Consider the following 20596-nt stretch of genomic DNA (forward strand, 5'->3'; position numbering starts at 1 on the left):
CTTTTCATTCCTATTCGTTCCCCCTTGAAAACCAAATGGATTCGTTACAGTTGATATCAGAGCAGTCAACCTAGAGATTAAAAGGAACAAGAGTTTCTCAAATTAACTAAGTCTCTATAAGTATAAGGTAACAACAAGACGTTTACCAATGGATAACAAAGGGTTCAAGAACCCAACATAGATATGGACAACAATAATATCATCATTTTGTGGACAATACGCTTTTAAGGAGAGGGTATAAAAAGAAGTGGAGCGAATTCAGTTAAGATTGCAAGTAGTAGTGTTCAAGAAGTGGAGCTAGATTGGCTACACATTGTTTGTCGGTTATTTTGGCCAATAAACCTTGTAAGTAACTTGTATAAATAATTGTAATACATAGCATTTCATAATTGAAGAAATAAAACATAACTTTCTCACTATTTTCTCTCATGTTCTCTCTCCCTCAATTCTTCCTTTCTATTATTCTTCACTTTTTTCTCTCAAAGTTCTCTCTCCCTCAATTCTCCCTTCCTATTATTCTTCTAGATGGTGTGTTATTTCAAACTAAGTCAAATTCCTTTTATTCCCCTTAAAAACTAGATGGATTTGTTACAAGAGAGCACAATAGTGTTTTGTAAAAAAAACTCTCTCTCTCATATACATGTATAAAGAAATAAAGAGTGGGATGTATAGACTATGGCGTATTAAGAAGTGGTAGATAAAATATATAAAAGAAAAAAAAAAGGTCTTTTTACTTAAATTTTGAAAAAGTTTGCAAAACCAAATTTAAATTCTCTAGCTTGATTTGCAATACATATGTTAGGACATATGTGTTACACATGTTAGGAACACATGTCACTATTTTATGTAATTGACTAATCATTTGACAAAACGTACATTAGTTGTAATTTGGTAGATCTAGGATGTGTTTAATGCTTTAAGAAACAAGGTTTCAAGTTCTAGTGTTAAAGCAATGCAAGTCTGTCCAAGAATCAAGTGTGAAAAATGTTGTTCATTAACGCTCGACAGCTAGTATCTATTGAGACTTAGAGCTGTTTAAATCCCATGGTTCGACAGCAACTCGACAGATAGGATATTTGTCGAGGTTTATGAAACTCAGATTTTCGAGTCTGTTTTTCACCCAATCCATGATTATATGTTTAAGCTTTCTTTTTTCACAACTCTAGACATATATAAGGATTATTTTAAGGACCGTCAAAGGTGACAAAAGTTGCACAAGTGTTGAGCAAAGTTTTGTTCAAGCAAATTGTGACCGGAGACAGAATTTGCCCTAGTTCATATTTCTTGTGAAGAAGCTACTGTGTTTGTACACCGTAGGGTTTTGTGACCAAGCAACTTTGTGATCTTCACCGTGTGATGAACTGAAGAAATTTGCAGCCACCAACCTTCTCTAGTTGATGATTGAAGTCACGTACTAGGATCCACGCAATTGGTTAGTCACGTACTGGGATCCGTGCATTGAAAGGAGAGATTGTCACTACAGAACAAGTCTAATTGGGTATTGGGGTAAGGGTTCAACTGTAGGTTGGTATAAGGTATTGGGATTCCTTTACTTGTAACTGCTTGTTTTGATAATAGTGGATTATCGGAAGTGGTGATCTTAAAATCATCCGGTGGGGTTTTTGCCGTATAGGTTTTCCCCATTAATAAATAAATCACCGTGTCAATTTAATTTCCGCTGCATACTTAGTTCAATTGGTGATTTGTTTGTGCTACCATGTACATTGCATGTTAATTTGATTAATTAATAAACTTAGCTAATTAATCAATTTATTTATCACAAGGGGTCAATATGTTTTTGGCCTATCAATATATAATTGAAAATAAAAATGGCTTTTACGTGGATAGAGCCATTCATTTTTTTGGATCCAATTTCATTTTACTAAGATCTATTTCATTGGAAATTTAAGAAAAAATACATTTCTTAAAAAGCATCTAAGAGTACTTCAATAATTTTTTGGTTAATTTTGTGAAGCAATTTGAAATTTCATGCAATTTTTAAAAATCAACCAAGTTTAAACATAATCATACTAACCTTTGATAGGCCAAGAATATATTGACCCCTTTAGTAACTTAATCAAATTAATTAGCTAAGTGATATTAATTAGATTCGATTACATGTAATGAGCGTAGTAGCACAAATAAATCATCAAATAACTAAATACAACAGAAATTAAATTTAACACGGGTGATTTGTTTACAAATGGGGAAAACCACCAAGGCAAAAATCCACTAGGTAAATTTAAAGTCACCACTTCCAAGAATCCACTATTATCAAAACAAATGGTTACAAGTAAAAGGAATCTCAGTACCTAATACCAACCTACAGTTGAACCCTTACTACAATACCTAATTGGACTTGCAATGTAGTGACAATCTCTCCTTTCAATGCACGGCTCCCAGTACGCGACTAACCAATCCATGCATGGATCCAAGTTCGTGACTAACACACCAACTTGAGAAAAATGTTGGTTGCAAAATTTTTTAGTTCATCCAAATGATGAAGATCAAGAAGCTCCTTGGTTACAAAACCCTTGGCGCAAAGACGTAGCCGCTTCTACAAGAGAAAGATGAACTAGGGCAAATTGTCTTCGGTCACAATTTGAGTGAATAATCATTTTGCATCAAGTTACATCACCTTTGACGCCCCTTAAAATAATCCTTATATATGTCTAGGGTTGTGAGAAAAGAAACTCTACACAAATAACTTGGATATGCGTGAAAAGCAAATCTAGAAATTTGAATTTCATAATTCTCGATAAATGCAGCTTCTGCCAAGAGCTGTCGAGAATTATACTACATTAAATCATATAGATTTATCTGTCGAGTTTTAATGAACAACACTTTTTCACTTGTTTCTTGGATAGACTTGCATGGCTTCAATACTAGACTTAAACTCTTGTTCATTGAAGTATTAAACACATCCTAGATTTACCCAATGATAAGTAAAATGCGTTTTGTCAAAGGATTAGCCAATTCTACATGACATATGTTCTAACAAGTTCCACATATGTCCTAACAATCTCCCCCTTTGGCAATCCGTGACAAAACCACAACAAACAAATGAAGTATGAGAGAAGTTATAAATCACTAAACCCATAATCACTTGTTGAGTACAATAAAATTTAATCCTAACACAAACTCTTAAAAAACTTTGCAAGAAGAGAGTTCATGGCGTGATAAATTTTGACAACTTGTCTTTTGGAAACACTTTAAACAAAACTTATCAAGGCATCTTAGTGTGAAAATGAAATAAATGATTGCATACATAATAAGAAACATGAGTACAAAGAGAGAAAAGAAACAACACATGGAGAGATAGGTGAAATGATAACAACATCATCATATATATAAAAGAGATATAAGTACAATATTTGCTATTACTAAATAGTCACAAGATGTGAGAGACCGCGCCCCTGGCCCGTTTTTTATGGTGTTGGGCCAAACCCACGTGAATGGGTGGAGTCGTGTTATTGCCTCTCAAAATGGATGTTCGACTGATTATATTTTCGCCTTTAGATTAAGGATTTTACAAAGGAGTCGCCACTTACATAATTATTGGAATAAATAAGAAAACCAAGATTGAAAAATTCCTCATTTTATTAATTTGAAAATGAATTTACATTGATCATAGGAAAATTACATGACTTTGGTCCTAGATACAATCTAAGATAAAGTACATGACTTTGTTTCCTAGTTACAATCTAGAAATTGAAAATTACTTGATCTATCAACCCTTGATCTAAGCTCAGAGGCTATGTTATAAGGTGGGAAGGTGCTAGGCACCCATTTTACCCGGTGAAACCGGTCTTTTTGATTACGGTGGCCAACATTCATATCACATCATCTAATATGTTATCAATCAATTTGCATATTGAATTTAATGTGTGTGCATGTGATAAATCCTAATTTAATTTATTAAACATTTCATTTAGATTGAAAAATAAATTCTAGTGAATGTGTGTGGATGGTGATATTCTAGATTCAGAGATTTGAAAGAATTATTAAACAAACATCATTTTCATGTTTTTGATGTGGATTTAAGATCAAAACTAGTGTTATGCATGAATATGTGATAAAAAATTAACAACATGTGAAGAACACATTAGAACATTCAAACATATTCAATGAAATTTAAATAATTACTATCATGCTTTAATCTTAAATTCTCATCATGACAACATAAAAAAAAAAAAAAAAAAACAAGTTAGGGAAATGGATTATACCTTCATGCAAGATCCATACGGTGGAGGAGGAGACTCTTTGTGAAGGTCCTAAGGGTGGGAGAAAAGAAGAGCTAGGAGAGGGAGAGTGAGTCTCACTCAATATCTTGAGTCTCAAGAAGACCAAGATATGATAAGACTACCCTACTTCACTAAAACTCAAGAGAGGAGAAGAGATGGGGTTTTTTGTGTTGTCTTGGAATGGAGGAGAGGGGGGGGGGGGGTTTATATAGTAGTGATGAAGAAAATATGAATGAAAGGTAATTTAATAAGGGTTGAAAAGGAATTTTGAACCTAGACCTTATTTTATAGCCTTTGGGGAAATTGGGTGCATTAAATTTAGAGATTGGTGGGAGTGAGGAGCAAGCAAAATTCGGTTTTCCCATAGCTACTATAATAGATTGTAGAGCCAAATTCAAAAAATCATATCTTCATCAATTCTGATTGAAATTGTCTCATTCTTACGCTCAAATTGAAGCCCCAGATGTTTAGTTTTTGGGAAAATTAACGTCATTCACAAATTCAAAATATTCTGAGAGATATCAATGAAATGGTGAGCAAATGTCATTTGTTAGAAAATAATTTCAGCACAATTAACATTAATAGGTCCCAAATTAATTTTCAATTAACATTAATAGGCTCCAATCACTCCCATTTCAGACTTAATTAGTTCCAAATTTACCCTGATTAAAAGATAATTGCGCCAAGTGTGTGCAACCTTACCCTAAAATGTAGTCCTACCCAATCAAATTATGACACGTCATTAATCTCAAATAGATTATAATTATAACCAATCAGAATCAATTGTTCATAATCACATATAGTCGGACTCAATTTGTGATAGTGCATATCGGCCATTAAAATTTGATTTGATGATAACTTTCAATCTGATGGTCCAATTAAGGTTTATGACTAATCAATTTGATCGTTACAACATCAAGATCATTTTGGTGAAATGAGATTAATGATCTAATGACCAGAATCAAGATACATATTTCTAAGGTGAAACTATCCTTTTATCCTCCATGTGAGGTTAAATGCAGGTTGCAAAATAAGGTGTCAACACAAGACCGGTATAAAAAAGGATAATGTATCTAAAAAGAAAGAAAATAAAAGTACATAAATTCTCACTACATCCCTCAAAAGATATAAACACTCCCCCTATGAAAAAGTCCAATGCTAACTCTCCCCTTAAGTACATGACAAAAGGCAAGTCATTGAGAAGTGGTCATCTCCTCATCACCGGAAGAGCTAGCATCCTCATCACCGGAAGAGCTAGCATCGTCATCCTCATCATCATCACCAGAGCCATCATCATCTTCCTTGTCTTTAGAAGCCTGTAGAGATGGAGAGGGAGACGAAGACGCGGTGAAGCCACCTATGCAAGCTTGTCGTCATGCGATACGACTAACACGGGTCTTCACCTGATACAACTCAGTAGTGAGTTTATCGAGGCGAGCATCCATGCGCTCAAGTTGCACCCATGATGGCCTCTAGCGTCACACCACTCGCAAAAGAAGAAGGAGAGGAGGTGGATGGAGTGGAATGGGCTGAAAGAGTCGCCATCTCGGTCTATGGCCACTTTGGTTAAAGCTGGGCCTCACTCCATTGAATAGACGCTAGGCTAATGGCACCCATGATAGTGAAGTGAGAAGACTCAGGATAAGGGATAGAAGAATGGTGAATGATACTCGTGATAGTAGAAGGAAAGATAAGCTTATCATAGGTCTCCGTATCCTTATAGACATTTATTTGGCAGAGAATGAAATGAAAGGGAAAGTCTATAGTAAGGTCCTCAATGAGGGAAAGTAAAAAGCGAGCATGAGACTCGGTAATGGAGTTATAGTGAGATAAGGGATGGAGAACAAAAGTCATCACCATATTAAGGAACCTCGGACCTTTTGCAAAGCCCGAGCATGAGGTGTTTTGGCGATCACCCTATGAAGAAGATGTCTCACATAAAAGAGACAGAAGTTCTTCTTTGGACACAATTCTCAGACATGGACACCCGGGGTAATTAGGATGCAATACCCTCGGAACATGTAGTACATCGGAAATATGCTTCGGAGTAACTACGATACGTGTACCTTGAACCTGTGTAACAAACCAAGGTATAGAAGTATCGAAACCATGCATGTTGGAGTAGAACTCCTGAATGATCACGATGGGACAACTCACAGGTATCTCACATAGAGATTCCCATCCTCAACTGTGAATGAAAGTGGGTAGAGTAGTATCAGAAAAGTTCGGTAGAATTACGTGGCTTTTCGAATGAATGCCATGTTTGGAGAAGTTCTCTGAGAAGTCTTGGCGGTCCAACTCATCACAAAACTGAACATGAAGAGGAGTAGGATCAGAAGAATATGCCCTAGAACGAAGAAGGTTCCGAGATAGAGCGGATTTGCGCTTGGGTGCCATGCACAGACTATGAGAGAGAGAGAGAGAAAAAAAGAAGCACTATCACAAAGAGTACCAGAATATTGAAATGAAAAAGGTACATATGCATGAACAATGCATGAGCATGTGACGTGCAAAGAAAATTGCATCATGGGTTCAATCCAATCCAATCCTAACAGCACACAAGTTTCAACATATAAATGCACATCTATAATGCATGAAACATTGTGAACATGCAAATGTAAGGCAATGCATAAGCATATAATGTCATATAAGCAAAACCCAACGCAAAAATTTCACAAAATACTCATAAATTTTCAAAAACCCCCAAAAAATTTCAAGTAAACCCAAAACCTAGGTCTAAATGCGTGAAATGCAAGAAGAATGAGGGATAGAGAGATCATACCAGAGAAGAAATGATCAACCTAGGCCGAAATCCAAGAAGGTAGGAGGTTTTGAGAGAGAAGAGAGTGTTTGGGAGGTGAAAAGGCAAGTTTCAGTCGAGAGAGATAGAAAAAATGAGATCTGATTTCGCGCTGAAACTATTTAAAGAAAATGTGTCTCGATGGATCAAGGATTTGTCGAGATCTATCGAGCACTAATTCTTAACAAATAAATCTGTCGAGGTGCTATAGAGAATTTGTCTATGGCAAAAATGCCTTGATGGATTGAAAAGCTGCTGAGAAGCTATTGACAGACAGAAACTTTCTCGATGGATCGAGAATTTGTTGAGAAGCTATCAAGACAAATTCCAGAAAGCTTTGATGGATCGAAGATGCGATAAGAACTATCGAGAAAAGAAGTCCAAGGGTCTTGATAGATAGCTATTTGTCGAGATCTATCGAGATGCTGTCGAGCTTGATAAAAAAGCTTTTCAAAGAGAGGAAAAACACAGAAATGAATGCAATCAAGCAAACTACTCAACCAAAGATCCAACCAACACTTTAAGCTCTCAAAAACATCTTTCAACAAGAAAATGCAAAGCATTCATGATCCAAAACACACACGCACACTAAACAAGTCTAACCAATTTTATATTTCAAAAACAAGTCAAAACAGTTTAGTGAGCATATATTAACACATGTATCCTTTATGATGGCCAAATCACATTATACATGCATATGTATCAAAAGTAGCAAAGAATTTGCATGTTGTGTGTGAAAAAATCACAAAAGTGTATAAGTGTCTCATGTTATGACAATTTGAGATATGAGAAGATCAATTTAATTCACACATAATCATAACTGCTTGATGGGGTCACCTTTGAGGTACATCTTATAACTCCCATATCTCCTTGAAACATGCTTGCAACCACATTTAAAATCATTTTGATCCTTTTTGCTTTTGTTTTTCATTGCATATTTTTTCTTTTTGAGCAAATCATGCGTGGGCAGATAAGAGAGAGAAGAATACCCAATTATGTTAAGCTTAAACATCTCAATTTTGCTATGTCGAAGCATACAGATGTTATTCATGATTGGCGGGCTTTAGTGGTGAGATGGTTATTTATGCATTTGTTTTAGGATTTTCTAGTCATTCCCATCAAAAAGAGTGATATGAGTGTTAAGTACAAAGAGATTACTTAATTGTATTTGTCACAAATACAAGCCACAAAGCTCACTTGCTTAGTTGTGCATTGAGATGCTCATCTAAGTTACAACAGATACAAAGTTTAGAAAATTTTGTTTCAATGGCCATCCAATGTACACAAAACACACACTATTTTTGTATTTTTCTGATTTTTCAATTTTTTATTAATGAAAAATAACATAAAGCAAAACTGGAAAAAAGAAAAAAAAAAAACATCTTAAACAAAACATAGTATAAAACTAGACTGACTCAAAAACAAGAAAGTAAAACGCACAAGTAATGAATAAACAAAAAGAGGGAGAGAGAGAAAAAGTGATTAAATCACTTTGAGCCTTTTTCCTTCCACACCTTGGAAGAACCTTTCCGTTGAGCGAACCTTTGATCCGGTGGTGAAGGGGAAGAATTGAAATCGTTCAAGTTCGTAAGGAACATGAGGACCTTAAGAAGATTTCTAAGAGGAGCAAAAGAGGATGGAAATTGATTCTGGTTTCCAAATGAGATCATGTTGTTGCTATGTTGAGTGGCTAACCACTTGTAGCAATTAAGTCGAGTATGCCCTGAAGCTCCACAGTGATGACAGAGATACTGCTTCTTCTGTTTAGACTTTTGATTATTTCCCTTCTTAGTCCTAGGGTTTCTAGTCTCTTTCTTATCAAGTTTAGGAGGTGCTCCTAAGATAGATTTTCCCTTGTCTATGTTCTCACTAGCTAAAACAGTTTTAACATCATTATTCTCAAAATTAACATTATTAGTAAGTGAGACAAACACAGTAATACTTGAAGAAGCAACATTAAGAGAAGAGAAGTCATACACCAAACTGGTTCTATTAGAAGCAGATTTCTAAAAGCTAAGCATCTCATCAATCTTTGCACTGGAAGTCCTCTCCAATTGAGCTCTGACCTGTGACAGTTCTGCTTCATGCTTCTTGGTCTTTTCTGCCAAGAAGTTGTTCTCAAACCATAGTGCTCCAATGGTCTAATTAGCTTCATCAAACTTTGTGGAGAGCTTCTGTCGATCTAGCTTAACATCACTCAACTTCTTGGTGGCTAGCCTATATAGTTTCTCATGCTTCTCAGAAACCTTGTACAATTTTTCATAGGTTGTATGGATATCATCTTGATCATCTATTTTCTTAAACTTAGAGTCCACCAAGTCCTCTTCATCATCTATTGTTTATGAAACCCCATCAGTAGGATCAACTATAGCAGTGAAGGCATTCAAGATTCCTTTGTCATCATTATCATCTGAATCATTCTCAGGCTCGGTGTCACTCAAGGTAGCAGCAAGGGCCTTGCTTTTTCCATTGATCTTTAGATATGTTAGACATTCTTGTTTCATATGTCCTAAACCTTGACATTCAAAGCACTTTGGTCCGATGGGAACAGTGTACTAACCGCCTTCCCTAGCATCCTTCTTCCCTCTATCTTGGCTTTTGAATTGTGAAGAACTGGATTGCTTACAATCCTTATTGAATCCTTTTGTATTGGCATTCTTCATAAACTTCTTGAATTTCCTGGTGATGTAGGATTTCATCCTGGAATCTTCATCATCAAAGAACTCATCTGTATCGCTGCTTTTGGCCTTTAGTGCCATGCTCTTGCTTTTGATTGATTTCCTGATTCTAGTCAAACCCAATTCATAGGTTTGCAAGTTGCCAACCAGCTCTGTCAAAGGAATTTTATCAATATCCTTTGATTCCTTAATAGCGGTGATCTTGGCATGGAATCTCTTCGGTAGAGATCTAAGCTCCTTTCTTACAACCTTGGGTTCGGAAATGGTTTCCCCAAGCTTAAAGGCAGAGTTCATTGTGTCCTTTAGCTTGGCATAGAACTCATCAAACAACTCAGCCTCCTCCATCTTAATCTCTTCAAAGCTCATAGTAAGCCTTTGAAACTTTGAATCCTTGACAGCCTTAGTCCCTTTATAGATTGTTTGGAGGATAGTTAATACTTCCTTAGTAGTTTCGGTAGAGGATATTTTCTTGAACTCCTCATTGGTGACTGAACTGAATAAAGCATTCAATGCTCTATTGTTGAAGTTTGCCGCTTTGATCTTAGCATCATCCCAATTAGCTGGCGCTTCCTTTGGCTTGGTCCAGCCTATCTCCATAACTTGCCACACTTTCTCATCTAAGGACTGCAAGAAAACTCTCATGCGTACTTTCCAGTATGCATAATTAGTGCCGTCAAATAAAGGAGGGATAATTAAAATTGTCCTCTATCCATGACAAACAGGGGTCAATGGATCACACAGTAAAGATTAACCCTAATTAGAGTATGTCCGATCTGATATGACTTGATAGGCCAAGAATGTATTGACCCCTTTGGTAACTTAATCAAATTAATTAGCCAAGTGAAATTAATTAGATTCAATTACATGCAACAAGCGTGGTAACACAAACAAATCACCAAATAACTAAATGCAACGAAGATTAAATTTGACACGGGTGATTTGTTTACAAATGGGGAAAACCATCGAGGCAAAACTCCACCGAGAGTGAATTTAAGGTCACCACTCCCGATAATCTACTATTATCAAAACAAGCGATTACAAGTAAAAGGAATCCCAATACCTAATACCAACCTACAGTTGAACTTTTACCCAAATACCCAATTGGACTTACAATGTAGTGACAAACTCTCTTTTCAATGCATGACTCCTAGTTGTGACTAACCAATCGATGCATGGATTCAAGTATGTGACTAGTTCTTCAGTTCATCCAGACGATGAAGATCAAAAAGCTCATTGGTTACAAAACCATTGGCGCAAAGATGCAGCAGCTTCTACAAGAAAAAGATGAACTAGGCCAAATTGTCTCTGGTCACAATTTGACTGAATAATCACTTTGCATCAAGTTACATAACATTTGACAACCCTTAAAATAATCCTTATATATGTCTAGGGTTGTGAGAAAAGAAACCCTACACAAATAACTTGGATATGCATGAAAAACAGATCTGGAAATTTGAATTTCATAATTCTTGATAGATGCAGCTTCTGTCGAAAGTTGTTGAGAATTATACATTAAATCTCAATAGATTTAATTGTCGAGCTTTAATGAACAGTACTTCTTCACTTATTTCTTGGACAGACTTGCTTGGCTTCAATACTAGACTTGAACTCTTGTTCCTTAAAGCATTAAACACATCCTAGATCTACCCAATTACAAGTAAAGTGCGTTTTGTCAAAGGATTAGCCAATTCTACATGACATATGTTCTAACAAGTTCCATATATGTCCTAACAACCTTCACTCACAAAAGATTTCTACTCTTGATGAATCTTCATTTTTTGCACATCCCTCTCAACTTGAATGATCTTTCTTGGAATCTCATTTCTCATGCGTCTTTTGATAAATCATTTTTCTTTCATCTTGATGAAAATTCTTGCACTCTATTCTTTTCATTTCTTTTTTCTTGTTGAAGTCTTTTCTAGCTTGATGACAATCTCTTTTTCTCATAGTTTGATGCTTTCTCAAAACCTTATCTCTCTTTGATGGATTTTCTTCTTTCCTAACTTGATGGAGTGAACTATCCCTTTTCTTTGATGAGCTCTATTTTCTGAACTTGTTGAACTCTTCATCTTTTCTTTAGAACTTGTCACACTGTCTTCATTGAGGACTTACCAAGCGGTGCTAAATCCATAATGTCAACCCTTCCTCAACTTAAGATTTAAGCATGCATACTTAATTTTCTCACCCAAGATTTAAGTTTTTAGTGGGTTCATTGAAAAACAAGCTAAGTGTTTAAAAGCTCAAGCTGGCTAGCAATAGATAATTATTGTAATGAGTGTCAAGGAATAATGTAGCTTACCAAAGGTGGCCTTTTATCCCTAGTGATACTTACTTGTAAGTACAGTGACTTAAACTCTTTTAATAAATTCCTCTTGGAATAAAAGAACAAATGCTTCAATCATGTGACATTTTTTTTTTTTTTTGAGATATGGATGGAGTGTATATGGCTTGAGAATTTTGAAGGAATGGGTAGATTTCTTTGATTGCCTTTTAGGACCTTTTCTTCTCATATTTTAAATGTTTAGCAAAAGTCCTTGCATGGATTGAATGAAGTTAAGTCCCTCATTTGCACAAATTGATTGGTAGAGCAATTAATCATCATGATTTAGAAAAAGTTTTGTCAAATGGATCTTCTTTATTCTCTTGAGAAGAAGGCTTTGGAAAATGTTTTGAATTTTTGAAAGACCAATTTTATTTATTTATTTATTTATTTGAAAAAGGTTACTAAGAAGGCCCAATGCCCCTAGTCCAAATTTTTTTTTTTTTTTAAATGAATTGAAATGACTTGAAGGCCCAATGCCCCTAGTCCAAAAGATTTTTCAAGAATTTTTTTCTTTTGAAATTTTTTCGATTTTTTTAAAAAAATTTTGAAAAATTTTTGAAATTTTTTTTTATTTTTTTAATTATTTTTTCCTCTTTTTAATTTATTATTATTATTATTTTTTTTTTTTTATGTACATATGAACAACATGACAAACATAATGCATCAAACACAACATGAGTTTTATTGAGCGAAAGACCAACTAGAAAGCAAATCCAAAATAAACAATAAGATCGAATAACCAATCTAAAAAAATCTTGTAAAATGGAATTCAAGCAAAGTTAGAACGTCTGGCCGATGAAGGCGGAGTGATGACTTGTTTGTCAATTAGATTTTGAATGGCATACCGCAGATTGATGCATTTATTTGTCTGTCGGCTAGGTTCTTGTTGATATTTTCAGAACTCATGTGACTTGTAACCTTTGGGCATTGGGCTTGGAGGAGGTCAAGGGTCAAGTGGGCCAAGATCCTTTCAAGTTTGAGCTTTTCAAACAATTGGCTCATAGGCATGTGGAGTTCATTGAACTTCCTTCGAGGCCTAGAATTCATAGTTGATGATGCTTGAGCACCTACAACATTGATTATTTCCTCATTGGTGGTATAGGCTACAGTTTTCTAAAAAATGGAGCGTTCTTCCTTCTTCAACATGCCGTTATTAATAGCATCTTCTACTTGAGTACCAGCTATGACGAAGGCTTTAAAGTTGGGAAAGTATTGGGAAAAAATATGCTTGTGGAATATGGGTAACAAATTCTTTACCACCATTTGGATTTGATCTTCTTCACTAGGTCTCATGATCATTTGGGCTGCCTTGGCTCTCCATTTGGTTATGAAAGAAGAAAAGGATTCTTTGGGGCCTTGCTTTGTAGTTTCAAGGTCTCTTGTTGTTATGTCCACCTCTATGTTGCACTTGTATTGATTGTGGAACTCCTTGCATATGTCCTCCCAATTCTGAGTTCTGGTGTCTTCTACATTAAGGAACCATCTAAGGGCAGCTCTTGTTAAAGTATTTTGGAACATCTGGGCCAACATCTCTTTAGTAGCTCCTAGGGGCTGCATGGCCCTCGTGTACATCTTCAGGTGGGATTTAGGGCATCCAGTGCCATCGAACTTGTCCAGGATTGGCATCTTGAACTTCGAGGGTAGCCTTACATCCGGGAAGAGAGAAAGTGATCGATAGTCTATGAGATCGTCCAACCTTCTTGACCTCTTGATCATTTCTTCCATCTTGTTCATCTTCTCATTAATTATCTTTTCATGTTCTATGATAAAGGAAATTTGGTTAGTCTTTTCTCCTTCTTGGTCATTCTTCATATTCTGGAATTGTTGAACCATGAGGTTCATATCCTCTCTCAACTGGATTTGACTAGCTACCATTGTATTTAGTAACTCTTGGCTGCTCATCTATTCTTTAGTATTTTGATGCTCATCTCTTTCTGTCATAATAACAGAGTCTTCTGATCTTTTGTCGCTTGGACTATCTTATGAATCAAATACTAGGTTGCGATGTGTTAGGACATATGTGATTCAATGTTAGGAACATATGTCACTATTTTATGTAATTGGCTAATCTTTTGAGAAAACGCATTTGTAATTGGGTAGATCTAGGATGTGTTTAATACTTCAAGGAATAAGGTTTTAAGTTCAAGTGTTAAAGCCATGCAAGTCTGTCCAAGAATCAAGTAAGAAAGTGCTGGAATTTAAAGCTCGACAGTTAGCATCTATCGAGGTTTAAAAATTGTTTCATCCCATGGCTCGACAGCTAGCTCGATAGATGGCTATCTATTGAGGTTTATGAAACTCAGTTTTTCAGAGCTGTTTTTCATCCAATCCGTGAGTATATGTTTGGGCTTTCTTTTCTTACAACCCTAAACATATATAAGGATTATTTTAAGGGCCGTCAAAGGTTACATAAGTTACACAAGTGTAAAGCAAAGTCTTGTTCATGCAAATTGTGACCGGAGATAGAATTTGCCCTAATTCATCTTTTTCTTGAAGAAGCTGCTGTGTTTGTACACCTTAGGGTTTTGTGACCAAAGAGCTTCTTGATCTTCATCGTGTGATGAACTGAAGAACTTTGCAGCTAACATCTTTCTCAAGTTAGTGATTAAGTCGCATACTAGGATCCGCGCATCTATTGGTTAGTCACGTACTAGGAGTCGTGCATTGAAAGGAGAGATTGTCACTAAAGAACAAGTCCAATTGGGTATTGGGGTAAGGGTTCAACTGTAAGTTGGTATAAGGTATTGGGATTCCTTTACTTGTAACCTCTTGTTTTGATAATAGTAGATTCTCAGGAGTTGTGACCTTAAAATCACCCGGTGGAATTTTTGCATGTAGGTTTTCCCCATTCGTAAACAAATCACCTTGTCAATTTAATTTTCGCTACATTTAGTTTAATTGGTGATTTGTTTGCTGCCATGCAATTTGCATGTTAATTTGATTAATTAATAAACTTGGCTAATTAATCAATTAATTCATCACAAGGGGTTAATACTTTATTGCCCTATCAAGTGGTATCAGAGCAAGCACACTCTAATTAGGGTTAATCTTTGCTGTGTGATCCATTGACCCCTGTTTGTCATGGATAGAGGACGGTCTCTTATTATACCTCCTTTATTTGATGGAATTAACTATGCATACTAGAAAGTACGCATGAGAGCTTTCTTGCAGTCTTTAAATAAGAAAGTGTGGCAAGCTGTGGAGATAGGCTGGACCAAGCCTACGGAAGCGCCGGCCGACTGGGATGATGCTAAGATCAAGGCAGCTAACTTCAACAGCAGGGCAATGAATGTTTTATTCAGTGCAATCACAAATGAGGAGTTCAAGAAAATATCCTTTATTGAAACTGCTAAGGAAGCATGGACCATCCTCCAGACAACCTATGAGGGAACCAAAGCTGTCAAGGATTCAAAACTTCAAAGGCTCACTATAAGTTTTAAAGAGATCAAGATGAAGGAGGATGAGTCATTCGATGAGTTCTATGCTAAGGCTCAAGAACATAGTGAACTCAGCCTTTAATCTTGGGGAACCATTCTTGAACCCAAGATTGTGCGAAAGGTGCTCAGATCTCTACCCGAGAGATTCCATGACAAGATCACTGCCATTAAGGAATCAAAGGACATCGACAAAATTCCTTTGACTGAGCTGGTTGGAAATTCCTTTGACAAGGACAGGGAAATTAAGCAAGAGCAAGAGCATGGCTTTGAAAGCCAAAAGTAGTGACACTGATGAGTCTTCAGACAATGAAGATTCTAAGATGAAATTCTATATCATGAGATAGTTCAAGAAGTTTATGAAGAATGCCAACGCGAAAGGATTTGACAAGGACCAAAAGCAATCCAGTTCTTCGCAATTCAAGAGTCAAGACAAAGGGAAGAAGAATGCTAGGGATGGTGGTCAGTACACTGTACCCTCAGGACCAAAGTGCTTTGGGTGTCAAGGTTTCGGTCATATGAAACAAGAGTGCCCTAAATATCTCAAGACCATTGTGAAGAGCAAGGCAGTTGTTGCTACATTGAGTTTGATAATAAGGATGATGGAATCCTAAATGCCTTCACTACCACCGTAAATCTTACTGAAAGGATTGTTGAAGATGTGGATGAAGAAGAGGAATTGGTGGAGTCTAAGTTTGAAATGATAGATGAGCAAAACGACATCCACAAAGCCTATGCAAAGTTATACAAGGTCTCAGAAAAGCATAAGAAGTTGTATAGGTTGGCCACCAAGAAGCATGATTAGGTTTTTGTGACCAAGGAGCTTTTTGATCTTCATCGTGTGATGAACTGAAGAACTTTGCAGCCAACATCTTTCTCAAATTGGTGATTAAGTCGCGTATTGGGATCCACGCATCTATTGGTTAGTCACGTACTGGGAGTCGTGCATTGAAATGAGAGATTGTCACTACAAAACAAGTCTAATTGGGTATTGGGGTAAGGGTTCAACTGTAAGTTGGTATAAGGTACTCGGATTCCTTTACTTGTAACCGCTTGTTTTGATAATAATGGATTCTTAGGAGTGGTGACCTTAAAATCACCCGGTGGGGTTTTTGCCATGTAGGTTTTCCCCATTTGTAAACAAATCACCCTGTCAATTTAATTTCCGCTGCATTTAGTTTAATTGGTGATTTTTTTGTGTTGGGAATTTTGCATGTTAATTTGATTAATTAATAAACTTGGCTAATTAATCAATTAATTCATCACAATGGGTCAATGCTTTCTTGACCTATCAAGGTGTTGGAGCTGTGGAGTGTCTTGTATGCGTAATGGTTGCAGTACTATAACAGCCCTTGAACTAGAACTCACTTGGCTATCACTTTTGGGTTCTCTTTCAGGTCTTCACTCTGATCTTAACCAGATTCTCTTTTAGGAAGAGGTAGGTTGGTTCAATCAAAGCTACTTTCTCATCTATTTCAATCATTCAAGCAATCAAAACAAACACACGAAATGCAATACATCATTTATTTGGACTGATATAAGGATAGGTTCTACAGCCATTGCATTGTAGGGTGGGTTTGATGTTTTATTATTTCCTATAGCTAAGACATTACATCTCCTAACTTGTAACATAATGAACGTTGCGTTGGTCCATACGACATAGTTTTTGTCCTTTACAGTCAACAAGAAATGATCAAGTGACTTTGGGTTATGAATTGGTGAGGTCATTGGGTATTCGAATCTAAGGAAGACCAGTGATCCATGGTTACTACTACCAGATTTTTGAAATGGGTTCATGCATAATTTGTTGTTTCATGACATGCATAATGACAGTTAAAAGAAAACAATAAACAAACAACATGACATTTCAAACAATATTTCATACAATATCTTACAAACAAAAAAGGGTACTTAATTGATCATCCTAAGTCTAATATGAAGTTTAGCCCTTGACATCTCCAGTGAAGTCGCTACTGTGAGAGACTGGCTCTCAAAAAAGAGATAGGCATCGGCACCTCTCTCTTTTTCAAAGTTATTTTCATGATGAACTTCATCCCAAAGTGATAATTAGGATTTTTAAAATAATTATTTTGAATATAATTATCCCAAAAGCCTAATTATCTACGGTTTTTATATATTATCAGCTTAATTTTTTTAATCTCATGCAACAAATCTCACTTTAAAAAAATAATTAACCAATCACAAAAATTCATTTAAGTAATTATAATTATTAACCAATCAAAATTAATTTCAATTAATCATATGTGATCAATTCCACCCAAATGAATGCATGTAGACTGTTAAAACTTAATCTTGTGATATCTTTCAATCTGACAGTCCGAATTGGGAAACCAGGCATATAGTCGTGATTGTTAGAATCTCAAAATCATTTTTATGTTACGTGATGAATGATTTAATGCATGAAATGCAATTATGATTTTTAGGTACTTAGAATGATTATTTTGGTCATCTTCCAAGGTTAAATTATGGGTGCAAAATTGAGTGTTTATATTAATCTTATTTTTGTAAAAAGAAAAAAAGAGATGAAGTGCGTGGAATTGAAGTAGTTTAGTTTGCGACTTTTTATGTAAAAAGATTTGGGTTGTGTTTTGGGTTTTCGGTAACTATTTCCTATTCTATTAGCAATAGTAACATGCTATGATTTAGAATGGAGTAGAAATTTAGTGTTTTATAGACATTTGGCACTTTCTTTTTTGGAGAAGAAAGCGACCCTTGGCACTTGAATGAGGTAAGAGAAGGAGAAATATTAGGTGTTTGTGTTTGATGGGAAAATGGACAGCCTTTGTAGATAAGCATGAGAAAGGTAAAAAAAAATTAAAAATTAAAAAAAAAAAAAAAAAAACTTTTAATGATCAAAAGGTATGAGAGAGAGAGAGAGAGAGAGAGAGAGAGAGAGAGAGAGAGAGAGATTTGGAGGTTTCTAGGGATTGTAGAGCAAAGTTATGGATAATTTCTTCAAATTTTGAACCCAATAATTGACTTGGCTATAATTAAAAAATTATAAAAAAAGACGAACATATGACGCAAAATTGAGAATCTAGTTGAATTTTCTCTTAGTTTTGACTTTATATATATATATATATATATATATATATCCTTTCGAATTTTCTTTTTGAACATCATAGTCTTTTAGCTAAATTTCAGCATTTATAAACGGTAGAATGTAGAGAGGGAAGATTGTGAAAGACTAGCAACGTCAATTCAAGCATCCATTAAAAATGGACAGCCTTTGTAGATAAGCATGAGAAAGGTAAAAAAAAATTAAAAATTAAAAAAAAAAAAAACTTTTAATGATCAAAAGGTATGTGAGAGAGAGAGAGAGAGATTTGGAGGTTTCTAGGGATTGTAGAGCAAAGTTATGGATAATTTCTTCAAATTTTGAACCCAATAACTGACTTGGCTATAATTAAAAAATTATAAAAAAAGACGAACATATGACGCAAAATTGAGAATCTAGTTGAATTTTCTCTTAGTTTTGACTTTATATATATATATATATATATATATCCTTTCGAATTTTCTTTTTGAACATCAAAGTCTTTTAGCTAAATTTCAGCATTTATAAACGGTAGAATGTAGAGAGGGAAGATTGTGAAGGACTAGCAGCGTCAACTCAAGCATCCATTAAAAATCCACATTTGTTTTGGATGTTAGCTATATGGATGCAAATTTTCTTAAGATCGTCTTTTTTGTTAACATATTTGTTTGGATAACTCTCGTTTGAACATTATATCATTAATTTATTTTAATTTGACTACTTAATCTTAGGGGGCTTTTGATTCGCCGAATGTTACATTACGCCATAATATTACGTTATTGTAATCTTACATTAATGTAATTTCAATATAAAAATATAGCATTACATTGTTTACGAAAGTAATGAGATTAAAATGATGTGATATATTTTGTAATTTTAAATTATTGTAATGTTAGAAAAAATAAAATAAACCAAAAACCGACAAGCCCAATAGGCCGTTAGTCTCTTATAAAACTTTTAAGGGGTCACCGATTTGATTTGAATAGGAACTATTCTGTCGATTGGGTTTTCACGGTTCAAGGATTCTGGCTTAATGAATGCACACCTGGACTTGGAGATTTTGGTCTAAGGGGTAATTTTAGGCTTTTAAAAATGGTTCCCACGTGTCCCTGTAATTATTTGCCATATGTCCATATTTAAAAAAATGAAATAATGTAGTCCAAGTCAAGTACCACATCAACACTCTATTAGACCACATAAGAGATAAACTAACAAAAATAGACGAAGGGACGAAAATTGAAACATTTTGCAAAGTTTAGGGATGCAAATAGAACTTCTAAAAGGTCAGGGACGAAAAACGAACTTTTTGTGATAATTTAGGGACAAAAATGACATTTTACCCAAAAAACTTTTAAGACGTAAAACATAAAAGAAAACGGATCAAATAGCCACTCTCTAAAAACATTGTCTTACTATTGTGAAATCCAAGATCTATCCCTATTGATATGGTCATGGGCTTCATTATTGTAAGATTTATGGTTTGCCAAAATTAGAAGAAAAAAAAAACATCCATATCCTAAAATTAACAAACAAAGATCAAAGTAAAACAAAATAAGTAAAAGAGTAAGAGCAAGAGCATGAACAAGAATATGGAATTATACTTTCCATGTTAGCTGAAATTAGGGGTGGTAAAATCAACCCAAACCCACCCACTTAAATAAGATCCAAACTTGCTTCTCAAAAAAAAAAAAAAAGACCCAAAACCCACCCAATTATTAATTGGGTTAAATGGATATTAACCCAATTAAAGCCAATTAACATTAATGTTTATTCAGTTTTAACTATGTACCCAATTAGACCAAATTATGACCTAAGTATCATTTCTACAAATACCCCAAAACCACTAAAAAGACCAAATACCCATTAAACCTAAAAAATTACCAAAATACCCCCATAAACCTAAAAAATTACTAAAATACCCCCATAAACCTAAAAAATGATATAAATACCCCCAAAAACCTAAAATTTACCAAAATACCCCCCCGAAACCTAGAAAATGGCCGAAATACCCCTGAAACCTAGAAAATGACCAATACCTTTGAAACCTAGAAAATGACCA

Source organism: Quercus robur, chromosome 6 (genome assembly GCF_932294415.1).
Source record: "Quercus robur chromosome 6, dhQueRobu3.1, whole genome shotgun sequence".
Taxonomy (NCBI): domain Eukaryota; kingdom Viridiplantae; phylum Streptophyta; class Magnoliopsida; order Fagales; family Fagaceae; genus Quercus; species Quercus robur.